Below are 16,180 nucleotides of genomic sequence, written 5' to 3' on the forward strand. Positions count from 1 at the left end.
TACTTAAAAAATATTACATTTAAAGTACTAAGTTTTAAAAATATTTTTAGCTGATCTTTGTATTATTAAATTATTCATTGAAGTTGGGGTCATAGTACGTCGAGATCTATTTTTTTTTTACAGTCTATGGTCGCAATCCCAAGGTTCATTGCGATCCCAAGGTCCACTGCGGTTTTCCACGCGGTAAGTAAAAAGTAAACAAATAAAGACGATTTGTTGATTTAGATAAGGGGTTTGTTTAGAACTTTTATAAAAGCAGGGAAGTTATCTCCTGATGCATTAAATGACTGTAGACTTGATATAAATAAAGCATGTACTGCAAACTAGCGATGCTATCTAATTACATCTAAGTTCATTTATTAAAAAATATATTTTCCCCACATATAGTCGTGCATAGCTCAGAACAATATAGTTATACATTTGAAGATGAGGAACAGTGTTACCAGATTGTTGTTTTCCACAATAGTAATCGTCCAAAATCGAAATAAATTATGCAATATACAATAAATATTACCTCTAATAATACAATTGTATTCATAACTACATCAATATTAAAGCAAATCAAGTGTTTCTCTTAAGTTTAAAGGCTACATTGTAACTGCAATTATTTTTCATGCCTTAAAAGAAACAAAAAAGGCAGACATAACTGAAATTCTGCCTGTCTGAGCGCATTTTATTCATTTTAGACCACAAAACTAATATTTGTATTATTAAATACAGTCTCTTTCTGCATATATATATATATATATATATATATATATATATATATATATATATATATATATACATATATATATATATATATATATATATATATATATATATATATATATATATATACAAATATATATATATATATTTGTGTATATATATATATATATATATATATATATATATATATATATATATATATATATATATATGCAGAAAGAGACTGTATTTAATAATAATTCTGACTAATAATTCTGACTTCAACTATATATATATATATATATATATATATATATATAGTTTAACAGACCAAGGAAATTTTCACAGTATGTCTGATAAGATTTTTTCTTCTTGAGAAAGTCTTATATGTTTTATCTGGCTAGAATAAAAGCAGTTTCTAATTTTTTAAAGTCAAAATTATTAGCCTATTAACCTAATTAACCTAGTTAAGCCATTAAATGTCACTTTAAGCTGTATAGAAGTGTCTTGAAAAATATCTAGTCTAATATTATGTACTGCCATCATGGCAAAGATAAAATAAATCAGTTATTAGAAATGAGTTATTAAAACTATTATGTTTAGAAATGTGTTGGAAAAAAATCTTCTCTCTGTTAAACAGAAATTGGGGGAAAAATAAACAGAAGGGGGCTAATAATTCTAAGTATAAGGTGTTCAGATATGAATATTTTGTTTTCAGGTTCTTCGAATTACTTTAAATCCAATTTCCCAATTTTCTAATAAGCAAAAGGTAAAGGCACTTTTAGAACCCATGTTTATATTTTTAAATTGCACATGTCCCTCTCTATCTCTGTTAACACATTTGTGTTTGTTTGTTTAATCCTTGTGTCTTTCAGTCTGTTTCTGCCTATCACAATGAGTGATTCAGAACTTCAAGAGCAACTTTTGAACCTTGATACTCGGATTGATCAAGATTTCAATTATAAGCTCAAGTCTTGATGACAACTTGGTGATCTGCAGGAAGCAACTCCAGTAAAGACAACTGAACCAAGGGTATGGTGGAGAAAGAGACACATTGTGTAAGGAAGGCCAATACCAATCTGGAATCAATAAAGGGTTAGTTTTTCATTCCATGTATATTAAATATCTGCAATGTTTAGGCATGTATGATTGTATGAGATAAAATTTACATGCATTTATTCTTCCACTACTATCGTATTAACGGAAAGAGACGCATAAATTTTATTCTTACTATTGTTTATGAAAAACATTAAACTACAGTATAAGCTCACAAAATATTGTGGCTTAACTGTTTAAAACAATTTGTCCTATGTGTTGATTAGTGGCCAACCTTTTTTTTTATTTTCCAGAAAGTATTTTGTTTTGTCTGATTTGTATGACACCTTATAGACCATAAACTGATTCGGCTGTCCACATTGGAGTCCAGGAAATTAGAAGTCTGCTTATGCTGCTTGTCTACTAGTCTTGGGATAGGTTGAAATGTTATTAATGTTAATTTTCTGTTGTTTTAATCTTGTACAGCTCATAGGAACTCCAATCGTCCCAACTGTGAGAGGGCCTTGCTCCAGTGACTGTTGGTGTGTACTTCATTGTTTCCATTAGTCCCTGTATCTGTAGAGGTGACAGTGGGCTAGAGTGAAATTTTGGTTTTATTTAAACTAAGGCATAATGATGGCTTTTTTATCTCAGATTTGGTCATGCAAGTAATTAATTGATATCATAAAATATTTTTATATTCTTTCCATTGTAGGTGGAAAAGATGTTGGTATAATTATTTTTAATAGACTGCCAAGATCTCAGCAGACATTTTTCTTAGATATTCTTGAGTGGGAGTCTGTGCAATACAAGGTGGATAGTATTTGCAAGAAGGATGTACTAGGTACTTTAAACTGTATGTGTTGAAACTAAATTAACAAGAAAACAGCTCTTTGATGTTCACCTAGTAAAATTAGATTAGAAGATATAAACTGTCATGTACTTGTTCTTGACAGGAAGATTTGTGGACAACATTAACTAATGACACTACCTCCAAAGAGTTGCAAAAAGCTGTCCAAAGTTCCAGCGCCCTCTTTAAGTCCTTCATTTTGGTGTTCCATGCCAAAGCACATGAGTTTTAATGTGAGATTGGTGAACTATATGAGCATCTTAAACTGATGCCAAAATTTTGTTATTGCTTTCCAGGATATTGGCATACCAGGATAGGCGTGGTTTAACTGTTGGGAAGGAGGTTGGAACAGTGCAATGTTTCCTCTCTTGGATTGCAGTGACCAGACATGCTACTGTAACTCTCATGGTCATGTGCTGGAATTAGCAGATGTTCAACTATTTGGCCATCTCACTGACCTGTTGATATCAGAAGGTAAAGACATCAGTAATATTTGTTTTAGATGTTCAGTAACCTATTTGAATAGTATTATGATTTTTGATTTCTTATCACTAGACCACAACAGCTCTGCAATGCAAGTTGCAAAACAGAATCTATTAAACTGGCAGTGACCGGAAACCAATTGGAAGACTTTGGTTTATGATGTAAAGAAGTGGGCAGATGGTGAGGAAATTATTATTAATATTACATATAGTCGTGAATAATTGTAAGTGTTACCATTATTGTTTTGTATTTTCACTAGCAGAAGCAAAGACAACAAAAAACAGAAGTGATGTGGATGTCTTCGCCTTATAGCATGGTATGTACACTAGACTTCTGTCAGTTTTGATTCTTTAAAAGTTGATGTATAATCCATGTAATACAACTTTCTTCTTATGAATACATTTCAGACACTGTCGATCTAACGAGAAGGGCATTCAACATTATCCTGCTAGTAAGGACTCTTTAAGAGAACAGAGGATTCTTGTGGCAGAGATGGCCAACCATTATAAATACCAAATACCTTTCAACTCATCCTGGTTCCTTCAGAGAACTGTCCTGATTATGTGCTACTGAAAAGTATGTATTTGTATTATTTAGCACAAACATAAGCATAAGGTTACCCAGTCCAAAGGATGTTAATACATTTTAATGTGGTTGTGTTCTTCTTTTAAGATACGACATGTGGCCTAAACGAAGAGGGGTTAAAAGGTCTGTGGATCATCATTCTCAGAAAGCAACAAAATAACTGAGAAAAAAAAAACTACGACACGAGGGTGCAAGCTAGAGACCTGCAAGGTACCTGCATGTTTTGGCCGGAGCAGAGAACATACATTTTTTAAATAAAGCTCCAACTGATGAGTATGACATTGACTACAGATTTTCTTTTACTGTAAGGAAAGAAGACGATGACCTTAACACTGAATCTAAAGCATGTAATAAAATCTGAATTTCATAATCTATAACCAAATTGTTGTCTCTTTTTTTTCAAATACATATACATGTACAGTATGTATGCATGCCTCTTAAATCAATCAGTGGTGTTAATTTGGAGCATTATTGAACGCCTAACTGCTTACAACATGTATAGATTTGAGGTACTCTATATGAAAATAAAATAAATACATTAACTGACATTGAGAGTTTTTAAAATATGAATTCTATGATGAAGAATGTGTATTGAATTTTTGCATATACTTGGCCAAAAAATGTTTATTATTATTATTATTATTATTATTATTATTATTATTATTATGGTCAACTGCTCAGATACCTCCAGTCAATATGTGGCTGAGTCAGGCAACCAGACTTCTACCACTTGAAAAATTTACCTATGATTTACATCAAAGATCTGATGTGTTCTGGCGCATTTGGTCCTCCTTCTGGATTTTTCTTGAGGGTACTCCATGACTAATTCTTCACCTTGGAATTATAAAGTTCTATCTGCGTTCTGAATGATTTTGAGATATTGAGCTTCAAAGTTTTTGCATTTCATAACAAACAGTATGTGTGTAACATTTGTTTAAATAAAAAGTCTTAAAATTTAAACAACTTACAACATACAAAAAACATCCCATAAAGTTAATAAGTTGTCATTTAATAAGAATATGTCAATAACCCAATTTTGACAAACATGTCAGATAGAACCTTATAACTCTAAGGTGACAATATGTCTTTCTAAATTTGTTTTATCTCCTTTTATTTTTGTCTTTGCTTTGTTGCATTTGTATGCATTTGTTAGAATGTCCAACAAAAACTGCTGTACATATTGTTACAAGATACCAGTACCACTGTTGTTCTGTTGAAAATTAAAATAATAATAATAAAATTAAAAAACTATTTGTACAATGTTCTATTGAATGCAAAAAAATAAAATAAAATAAATCAAATGATGCCAATTAAAACATTTTCAAAACTAACAGAAAATCTATAAAATATGATTTTTTGGTAGACATAATCCATCTCAATAGCTTATACTTACATATAAGTACAGCACAAAATTATTTTACTTTTAATTTAGATCATCTGAAGGTTTGCATTTCTATTTTGTTGGTTAATGGCTATGTGTTATAATCATTTGGAGGTTTGAACTATTCACAGCATTTGTAAAGATATCTTTTCGTCATTGTAACCTCATTTCTTACTATTTTCATGATTTTTACAATAAAGAAATTCTTACAAATCATTTAATTAATAAAGAAAATAATTAGCAAATTAACCCATGATGAAAACAATAATTAAATGCAGTGTCTACAAAATTATCCAGATTGAGTTTCACCACAAGACACAGTAAGTTGCATGGTGTAATACTAATTTGAATAAATATGGTATGCTAAAGGGGAAATTTTTATTTTAGACTTCAGTCCTTGGCTGAAGAAAGATAACAAAGGCCAGGTTTGTCAGTATCTTAGTGTAGTATGCTGTAATAACCGAAAACTGTTTAAAGATTATTATTATAGGGACACATGCAGGACAAAGACATTATGTGGAATCATTATTTCCTGGATTAAATACATAAGTTCATACATTGTCATCAAAACATATTGTTACACAAACAAGTTGAAGATTTAGAAAGTAAAAATATTCAGATAAAGAGTTTTTTCAAAACAAATACAAAAAGTCTTTAAAAGGTTACATTTATAAACATTTACATATTTTAATATAACTTATCCATATTTCAAATAAAGTAGAAACAATTAAACATCACATGATGACCATTAATGAAACTTCTTTTCCATGATTAATCCAGTGTCATAAAATCCACTCATATTATTCAGAACACCAGTGAATTAACCAATTACTCATATAATTTGTGATGAATATTGATCACTATTGCTAATAACTAGTGATTTAAGAGTATACTGATGTTGTACAGCTTATTTTTTAACACAACTGTACATGTGACAATAACAATGTCTTGTTCATGTTGAAGATGATACATCTACTGTACATAGGTTTTACTGCCTTTCTACTCCCAGGGGATGTGTAGAGCCCCATGGAAAAAGAAAAAATTATTCACATTTCAAACGTCTCTAACTCGAAGTCAAATTAGAATATATAAGGGAAAAACCACAACACTATTACTTATGCTATATTCAATAAATAATATTGGACATAGTTTTCAGATATATACTGAAAGTCAATAAAAGCTGTTTAAAAAAAACACTCATTGTAAAACAACAAATTTATGTCTGGCTTTCACATATGTCATAAATATATGGACAATGACCTTATATAGATAGTCCTATGTTCATTAAAGATCGTATTTATTCCATTTTATTACAAAAATACAAGTCTTTGTCACTCTATAGATGGGACGGGAACAACATGGCGCTGCAAATTGTAGTTCATTGAAATGTGTAATTAGGGTTAGGTTTAGGGTTACGATCTTAGTTAATCGGTAACTATTTGAAACATGGCGATACCTCATTGATAAAGGACACTGTTAGTAAAGTGGCAAAGTTAGCAAAACATAGTTAGCAACACGAAGCATCTTTTAATTTGGCTTTAAAGTTAGTCCAATCACAACGTCGCAATCTACGTCACACTTGTTGTCTCTATTTGGTAATCCGGCTGAAGGTAGATTATCAATTAAGGATTTAAATATTAAAATTCATATTAATATTACATATTAAATATTATGTCTTATTAAAATACAAATGTATATTTACAGCGAGATTCCTTTGTGGGTGTAACCTGATGTGCAAAATAATCACAGTAAAACCAGATCATAGGCATTCATTTGAAATGAATAATAAAATAATAAATGTCATGTTTGAAAACAAATATAGCTCAGCATTTCCTGTAAATTGACCCTGCATGCTGTAGGTATCCAAATATAAATATATGTCAAACTTCAAGGACAAATATTGTGCCCATTAAATAGTAAAAATAGTGTTTAAAATGAGTACGCAAATAAAGACAATACATTTTTAATGAAACATTTATAATTTATTTATAATACCACAAAAAAAAAAAATCACACAAACATGCAAACACCAAAAATATATATTTTATAACAGTTTTATTGCAATATTTTATTACATACATATATATGCAAATGGTTAAAAACAATTATAATTGAAGGAAATGTATATTTTGTATTATTATTATTATATTTATTTATTTTGTGATATTTATTCATGTCATACATCTGGTATGTGAAGCTCAAGTAAAACTGCACTGCAAAAAATCTTTTCAAATGATGCCTTTGGAAATGCCATTATAACAAACTTTCACAACAACAGCAAGTCAAGTTCATGACAAATACAAAAATGTTTATAATGACAACTTTCTGAACTTAACAGCAAAAGTACCTAAAAGCTATAACACTTTTCAAAAACATATTCAAGTACTTACTGAAGAATAGCAACATTTTTACAAAACACTGAGAACCAATGTGTGCTTGGCGAGTCCAGGTGTTTATGGTGACTAGACTGTCATATTGCAAACCGGTTGGCATGAGGAGACTTGGGTGTAAAGTGTCGGAAATTCCTGGAAGGCTCCCATGTGTTATCCCAGGTTTTGCCACTGTAAAGTATCAGAAGTGCACAATATCATTAAAGAACAAAGAATCAAGATGATTGTTAGGTTTCATTCAGAAAGTTCAGTGATACTTATTTATATCTGTAAAGTGTCATTAAATCTGGCACTCTTGAATTAACTGCTTGAATAAGTTTAACATTTTCAGCATGTTTTCATGTATCCCAAGCAGATCTGACAGTCCTACAGACTCAGATATGAGGATAGTGACTGCACTGATCACTTCTTGCTATTTAAAACACACTCTTTGACTCATCAATTATATGAAAACTACAACAGCATACAGTGCTCCACCCTAATAATATTGCTAAATTATGACAAGTTTATTACTTTACATGGCTAAACATTTATGTTATAGCTGCATGATTCACTGCTATTACTGTAACCCATTACAGTCTTAGCCCAACCTAATTGACTTTATTAGAAAACTGCATAGAAACCTGTTGCCTTAAACCACTTGTGTTTTTATACAAGGTGAAACTAAACAGCCATACTTGAATTAACTTACAACATTTACAATCTTATCGGACTTACAGTAACATTTTAATTCAAGTAGGGCTGTTAAGTTTTATCTTGCATATAATATATATATATATATATATATATATATAATATATAAGGGGTTTAAGGCAATGAGTTTCTATACAATTTTCTACTAAAGTCAACTAGATTTGGTTAAAGGAATAGTTCACTACTTACTCTCCCTCAAGTGGTTGTAAACCTTTATTATAAAACTTCCAAGTTTCTTTGTGTGGAACATGAAGGAAGTTTTTTGAAGAAAGCTGAAAACCTGAAACCATTGACATACATAGGAGTAAAAAAAAATACTATGGAAGTCAATGTTTACAGATTTTCATCTTTCTTTAAAATCTATATTTTTTGTGTTTAACTGAAGAAAGCAACTCAGACACATTTGGAACAAATGAAGGATGAGTCAGTAATGACAGAGTTTTCATTTCATTTTTGGGTGAACTATCTCTTTAAGAGTATACTGAAAGATATGTCCTACTCAATATAGCTAACTTCAGCTACATGTATAGCCCCTTGAGTACTTAATTAGAAATCAAAACAATGATCAGATCAGTCCTATTTTATGCCCTATATATCATATTGGCCACAGAATGGACTACTTAGTGTTGCAATGAAATTAAACAAATAATAAAACTATGACTTACCACACAATACAAGACAACCAGTGAATTTTCAACTCTACTTTTTCTGTACACAAGATGAGGTTCCAGCTTCAAAATGGCACCATAACACTGACCCTGAGTGGGGTGGTTGTGCTGCTCTGTGAGGTTGTGACTGTTCAGATGCAGTGCTGTGAAGAGTTCTTTATTAAAAGAAAGTACATTCTTTTCAAATCTGTACATATTAACAAAGAAAATACAATAATTTTAAATAATGATTAATTCTGAAAAACCTTACCCTTAGTGAAGATGAATTCATATGGCCTCTGCATTCTTTTGCTACATGTATGGAAGACAGATGAGTAATTATGTCTGCAACCCACTTATTTGCAGATTTCTCTACTGTTTTCCAATAAATACATTGGACTTAATCCAGAACATTAATCCAGTGTCTAAAGGTTCTGCACCTGAAATGAATAAAAACAGATGTGACATTAGTTAAACCCACTAAACTACTAGATACATCAGTACTGCTTTAAGCAATTGTAATGTAATTTAAGTATAGTCCAAAATTAGCCTTAATCTGTTTAAGATTATGATTTAAAAAGCATTTCTTGCATTAAAAAAATCCTGCCTCTTGTAATACATATGATCAATAGTAAATTTCTGAGAAGGTGCAAGGTAATCCTTGAGTTTTACCATTAACATCATGACTAACATAATATTTGAGAAGACAGCTTGTTGCGTCTCTTTACCACAATTTAGAGATGATAGATTCTTTCTTTTATTAAATAAATTGTTAAAGGCCAAATTATACTGGTAATAGTGTATGATATTATGTGAAATACATCAGTTTATGTTAAACTTGAGCTTATGTTATGCTTTGAATAATGAAAAGTTGCATTTTTACCTACTGGAATAAGGGCATAATCAATTACATGCCCTGCAATTTTCCAGCCTTCTTTTCTCAACAGGCTTATCTCACTCACTCAGTCACTCACTCACACACTCACTCACTCACTCACTCACACACACACACACACACACACACACACACACACACACACACACACACACACACACACACACATATATATATATATATATATATATACAGTTGAAGTCAGAATTATTAGCCCCCCTGATTATTTTTACCCCAATTTCTGTTTAACGGAGAGCAGATTTTCTCAACACATTTCTAATCATAATAGTTTTAATAACCCATCTCTAATAACTGATTTATTTTCTCTTTGCCATGATGACAGTAAATAATATTTGACTAGATATTCTTCAGGACACTTCTATACAGCTGCAAGTGACATTTAAAGGCTTAACTAGGGTAATTAGGTTAACTAGGCAGGTTAGGGTAATTAGGCAAGTTTTTGTATAATGATGGTTTGTTCTGTAGTCTATCGAAAAAATATAGCTTAAAGGGGCTAAAAATTTTGACCTTAACCTCTTAAGGCCCAAGCTGTTTTTTTTACATGCATTTTTTATTTCTCTTTATTTTTATTTTTTTATTTTGGCTTATTGGAACCTGATTAGAATAAAACCTAAGTACCATCTTTTGAAATGATGTACTTTTAGAGAAAAGTATGTCCATATATGTGGAATATGTCCGAATTTATATAAAACACAATAAAGTCACCTTTGTGTAATAGAATGAAAAACTCTTTATTTCTGCCTTGAACACAGCAGTTTTTTTCTTGCCTTTTTAATGCATTAATAACACATACATACATATTTTTGAACATGCTTTGACTATCAGTAAAAATATTTTTTTGCCCTTTTTGGACAGTTAAAATAGTGTTTGGGACATTTCATATGCTGCAAAACAGTTGCAGTATGACACTGTATGTCTGTAACAAAATATAAAACATAAGACATAACAGCTAAAATGTGCTGTCCATGTATGTGGCCACTAAGCCCTAAGAGGTGAAAATAGTTTTAAAAAAAATTTAAATTGCTTTTATTCTAGCCGAAATAAAACAAATAAGACTTTCTCCTAAAATATTATCAGACATACTGTGAAAATTTCCTTGCTCTGTTAAACATCATTTGGGAAATATTCATAAAAGAAAAAAAATCAAAGGGGGGCATTATATATAATGTGTTTGTGTGTGTGTCTGTTTTAAGGCATGAAAAATAATTGCAGTTACAATGTAGCCTTTAAACTTAAGAGAAACACTTGATTTGCTTTAATATTGATGTAGTTATGAATACAATTGTATTATTAGAGGTAATATTTATTGCATATTGCATAATTTATTTAGATTTTGGACGATTACTATTGTGGAAAACAACAATCTGGTAACACTGCTCCTCATCTTCAAATGTATAACTATATTGTTCTGAGCTATGCACGACTATATGTGGGGAAAATATATTTTTTAATAAATGAACTTAGATGTAATTAGATAGCATCGCTAGTTTGCAGTACATGCTTTATTTATATCAAGTCTACAGTCATTTAATGCATCAGGAGATAACTTCCCTGCTTTTATAAAAGTTCTAAACAAACCCCTTATCTAAATCAACAAATCGTCTTTATTTGTTTACTTTTTACTTACCGCGTGGAAAACCGCAGTGGACCTTGGGATCGCAATGAACCTTGGGATTGCGACCATAGACTGTAGAAAAAAAATAGATCTCGACGTACTATGACCCCAACTTCAATGAATAATTTAATAATACAAAGATCAGCTAAAAATATTTTTAAAACTTAGTACTTTAAATGTAATATTTTTTAAGTAAAAAAAAACAAACAAATTAATCAGTTTTATTAGGCATAATTACCCTAAACTGGGCAATTGAATATAATTTCACTCATTAAATATAAAGTAAATGATAACATATTTATAAATACCAACTAATCTCCAATAAAAAATACATTATGTAGCATTAACCTATCACGTATTGCTGCAGTTTAACTCATCGGTGAACTCACCGGTGATGCATTTTGACCAATAGCTGAGCTATGTTAAACTCACTGTTGAATATAAGTCTCGTTGACCGATGTATATTCTCATTTACAGTTGTCTCGACCCTCTTTACAGACGCTTTTCATGAACAAAACAAAAATCACACATAAAAAAAAAAAAAAAAAAAAGCTGTTATAATAGACGTTAACCAGGTATAAAATATTGCGTTGACATCTTTTGATGGCTTTGAACGTCTCCGTATGACGCCCGAGGCAACCCATTGAAAGCAATGGAATTCCTTCTGCGTCGGTTTAGAAAAACTAGTACACTATGTCAATAATAATAATAAAAAAACTGCGTCTGGTACCCTGTGTCAACAATAATAATTAAAATACTGCGTCTGGTACCCTGTGTCAACAATAATAATTAAAATACTGCGTCTGGTACCATATGTCAACAATAATAATTAAAATACTGCGTCTGGTACCCTGTGTCAATAATAATAACAATCGTAATACTGCGTCTGGTACCCTGTGGCTGTAATAATAATCATAATACTGCGTCTGGTACCCTGTGGCTGTAATAATAATCATAATACTGCGTCTGGTTCCCTGTGGCTGTAATAATAATCAAAATACTGCGTCTGGTACCATGTGGCTGTAATAATAATCATAATACTGCGTCTGGTACCCTGTGGCTGTAATAATAATCGTAATACTGCGTCTGGTACCCTGTGGCTATAATAATAATCGTAATACTGCGTCTGGTACCCTGTGGTTATAATAATATTTAATAAAAATATTTTTTTAAAAGCGCAGCATCAGGTACCCTATGGTAAAATAAGTCGTGCTAGAGACACGAAAATGATTTCCTATTGAAATACATTGGATGGAAATTCGTGCAAGGTGACACAAAAAAGGAGGGAAATTCGTGCCCATGAACACGAATCAATAGATTAAATTTCGTGACTATTTCACGAACTGCCGTGAGACTGGGTTGGCACAATATACAACTATGCTTATGTGTTGATTTTTGCCTTACATAATAAAATGAATGCATGTTATAATACTGAATTTAATTTTTCTTGAAATAAAATATGTTCTCTAATCCTAGTACTGTTACTGTACTGTACAAGACATACCACAACTTTTATACGCAACCATCAATTTGGTGTAAAGTTAAAAAAATTATCAAATGATATGCCTGTTTAATTAAAAACTGAATACTTTCTTTTGATAGCATGAAAGTCGCTGCAGTTATTTCTGAGTTGAAAGCATGTCCAGACTAAAACGTGTGCAAATAAGGCAAACCTTATTCTCTCTAAAATGTCAAATCAATACAAAATCACTTTGGACATGATTGACAAAAATCTTAGTGCCAGATGTAAAATGAGCCAATATATTACCAACCAAACTCCAATCATTGGTTATGTAAACTTTAACTAGTTTCTCTAAAATATTAAGGTGTTTTAAACAATTTCGTCTGACAGACTGGCATGACTGCGCATGCAGACTCTAATTTTAAAAATCTCGTGTCACGGCCAGACATGCGGCGAGCCTCTCCGTTTCTGAGTTCTCTCATCCTTCAGACAGAGTTTGTTCTTCCTAGGTAATCAGGAACACACTCAGTGCTGCGAATAGCTTGTAAAGCCTGTCCTGCTCTTTTAAATTGCTTGATAAAATGAATTAAAGTGAAACTCGTCAGCGCAATGGGTGATTTTGTCATTAACAGTGAAAACAGTTTAATATATGCTTCTCTGAAACTGTGAATGTTTCATTTTAGTTTTATTTATATTATTATTTTATTTATTTAAAAAAAAGTTTGTGTTTTGGCACTGAATAGCAGAGCCTCTTTTGAAACACTTCACCACAAATGTTATTCATTCTTTATTTTGTAGATAACTGACCAACAAAAAAATACATTATTTTCCAAGAAAAATATATGAAGTGTATACAACTGCACAACTGTACAGTGGATGATTTGTTTCACTCCCTGAAAAATAAGGATTTAATTAATGTTCCGCTGTAATTGTTTTATCCCAAATCTCTGTCCTATATTTGCTACAAACTTTACATTTAAAATTTAAAATAAGTCATTATTTTACAGATTATGTCTTAAGCATCTGTCTTAAGTATCTGATTTGTCATCTAGGCTGATGTGCCTTCATTTTCTCCATCTTACTTTGGGCGAGTTCAGGTGAAAGAGTAATAAGTAAGATTGGCCAAAATTTAAGTTGGCTGCGTCAAACTGGCAGTAAATTCTACATTTAAAATGCATGAAAAACAAAGGCTAGTTATTTTACCGACAATGAGGGATAATAGTAGTATTACAGAGAAAATATCCTAATATTAAAAAGGAAACATAAGTTTGACATCAACAGATCCTATCAAAGAGGTAACGAATGCCCTTAAATAATGTAGCCTGTTTGACATCAAGCACCAAGTGTTTAATGAGATAGTGTGAGATCATATATAGTCTGTTCTTCACAGAAGCTTTAAGGCACCTTTATTTAGCCTAGTCTACTACTGTATATAAATTTAGATTTTTTACATATAATGTTCCTTTACTTAAAATTTATTTTTTTATATACTTATAGTATAATAAGCACTTAGCTTATTTCGCTGTGATCATTATGCAAAGAGCATATTGCATATTGGTTTTATTCTTCAGTAATCTAAATTCATTGATTATGTATTTTATAAACCAGGTATTTATAAAGACTAAACTATTAATTACTGTAATTTGGCAGGAAAGGGCTAGGGTGATTTGTTTAATATTTCAAATCATTCAAAACTTTATCTATTGTGTTTATGGAGTGGTGATTATGATGATTGATAATTTATCGCTAATTTTAATGATCATGGATCATTGGATTTTGTGGAAATTGTATTCCCTAATAGAAACTTATCTATTTTACTCAAAGAGAATCATCACAACAACTTTTTTGTGATAACAACCCAGGACAATCAGCCTAAAATGGCACTCGTTGTCAAAGAGGAAAATATTTTGTTTGCAATAAGTTATATTTGCAGTTTTGGATGGAAACTCTGCTGATATCAAGAAGGAAATTAAATTCACTCCTTCCCTAATGTGGAAGTTTCTGCACTGCATTCAATCATTGCCAATTATGACTCTTCACATTCCTGTAAATGTGAAAAGGAAAGGCACAATATTGGGTCAGAAAGCTTGCCAAGTAATTACTACAGTTAACTAATGAACTAATATTACCTGGCCAATTTCAGGTGTTAGGCAAAAGCAAATGAATGAAAAATTCATGAACAACAACTACAATTTAATTTCATTTGTTTTCTGAGTTTTTGTACAAGAGAGCAAATAGCAAGCAAAAAGCCAACACATAACCGACCAAACTATTCATCAAGGCCAAACTGTCCTTACATTTCATGTTCATCCCCCAATACACTATAAAGCAAACACATAACAGAACCAACTCTATTCATCAAATGTGTCTAAATATGGAGGTCCTCACAAGGCCAAACTGTCCTTACACTTCATGTAGTTCAATTTAGTTAGCAGGAGAAGTACTTTAGCATCGAGAGCAACACCGTGTAAGTACATTTAGACTCGTTTTTAGTTGCTGTGTTTGGTTAGAGAACACTTAGACTTGTTTTCAGCTGGTTGTGTATGGTTGTAGGACATTTAAACTTGTTTTCAGCTATCTGTGTATGGTACTAGAAAGTTTACCCACTGTTTCCTTGGTTACTGTAAGAGCTTGTGTGTTTCGGGTGTTTTTACTCTGGAGGCGTGACCAGCCGAGCTCAATCAGCAAAGCGCTCAGTGGTGTATATAAGCAGCTAGTCTCACCGCATCAGCGGTCGCGGCAGCCTAGTGTGAACGCCGATGAGAGTAAAGACCATCGACTCTACCTACGCGACTCCACCCAGCAAAGACACAGACAAAGCACTTGAATACTTTTTACTTTATTATTTTACTTTATCTCTGCACTCATTGTTGTTTTCCTTGCACTTTTATTATGTGTTTACTAATTCCTGTTGTAACTAACATTCGCAAAGCACGGGAGGTACACTGCAGGCGCAATCCTCACAACCTTCGATCAATACAGGTATCTGCTATTTCACAACTCTCTCTCTCCGTGGACCTCTGTAATTGTCAATCTGCTGTTAACAAGGCAGATTTTATTACCTCCATAGCCACTCAGTCTGACTTTAATCTCATGGCTCTAACTGAGACCTGGTTGAGACCGGAGGACACTGCTACACATGCAGCTCTTTCTACTAATTTCTCTCTTTCCCACACTCCTCGTCAGACAGGGAGAGGGGGTGGGACTGGACTACTGATTTCCAAAGAATGGAAATTCACTCAGAGACCGTCCCTGCCAAAAATCACCTCCTTTGAATTCCATGCAGTCACCATTATCCACCCCTTCCACATAAATGTGGTTGTCATCTACAGCCCACCGGGTACATTAGGTCACTTCTTAGATGAACTGAATGTTCTTCTCTCATCTTTCTCTAATTATGACACTCCCTTGTTGGTGCTAGGTGACTTCAACA

At 31.9% G+C, this 16,180-nt stretch overlaps 3 long non-coding RNA genes across 4 annotated transcripts; 2 read left to right on the forward strand and 1 right to left on the reverse strand.

The window, feature by feature from the left end:
• The first annotated feature begins 1,545 nt into the window (after positions 1-1,545).
• LOC130222460 (uncharacterized) lies at positions 1,546-3,167 on the forward strand. Its single transcript, XR_008836469.1, has 4 exons — positions 1,546-1,785; positions 2,212-2,267; positions 2,872-3,049; positions 3,131-3,167. It is a non-coding gene; the product is annotated as an uncharacterized LOC130222460 (long non-coding RNA).
• A 335-nt stretch (positions 3,168-3,502) lies between these two features.
• LOC130222461 (uncharacterized) lies at positions 3,503-4,025 on the forward strand. The gene is made up of 2 exons (XR_008836470.1): positions 3,503-3,634; positions 3,731-4,025. It is a non-coding gene; the product is annotated as an uncharacterized LOC130222461 (long non-coding RNA).
• A 3,165-nt stretch (positions 4,026-7,190) lies between these two features.
• LOC130222462 (uncharacterized) lies at positions 7,191-11,330 on the reverse strand. Of its 2 annotated transcripts, none has more exons than XR_008836472.1 (4): positions 11,298-11,330; positions 9,026-9,194; positions 8,773-8,918; positions 7,191-7,585 (listed from the first exon to the last, which is right to left on the reverse strand). It is a non-coding gene; the product is annotated as an uncharacterized LOC130222462 (long non-coding RNA). The 2 variants fall into 2 exon arrangements; XR_008836471.1 differs by having other exon boundaries at positions 8,773-8,930.
• Between the last annotated feature and the right edge of the window lie 4,850 nt (positions 11,331-16,180).

The sequence above is a fragment of the Danio aesculapii genome, chromosome 4, assembly GCF_903798145.1.
Source record: "Danio aesculapii chromosome 4, fDanAes4.1, whole genome shotgun sequence".
NCBI lineage: Eukaryota > Metazoa > Chordata > Actinopteri > Cypriniformes > Danionidae > Danio > Danio aesculapii.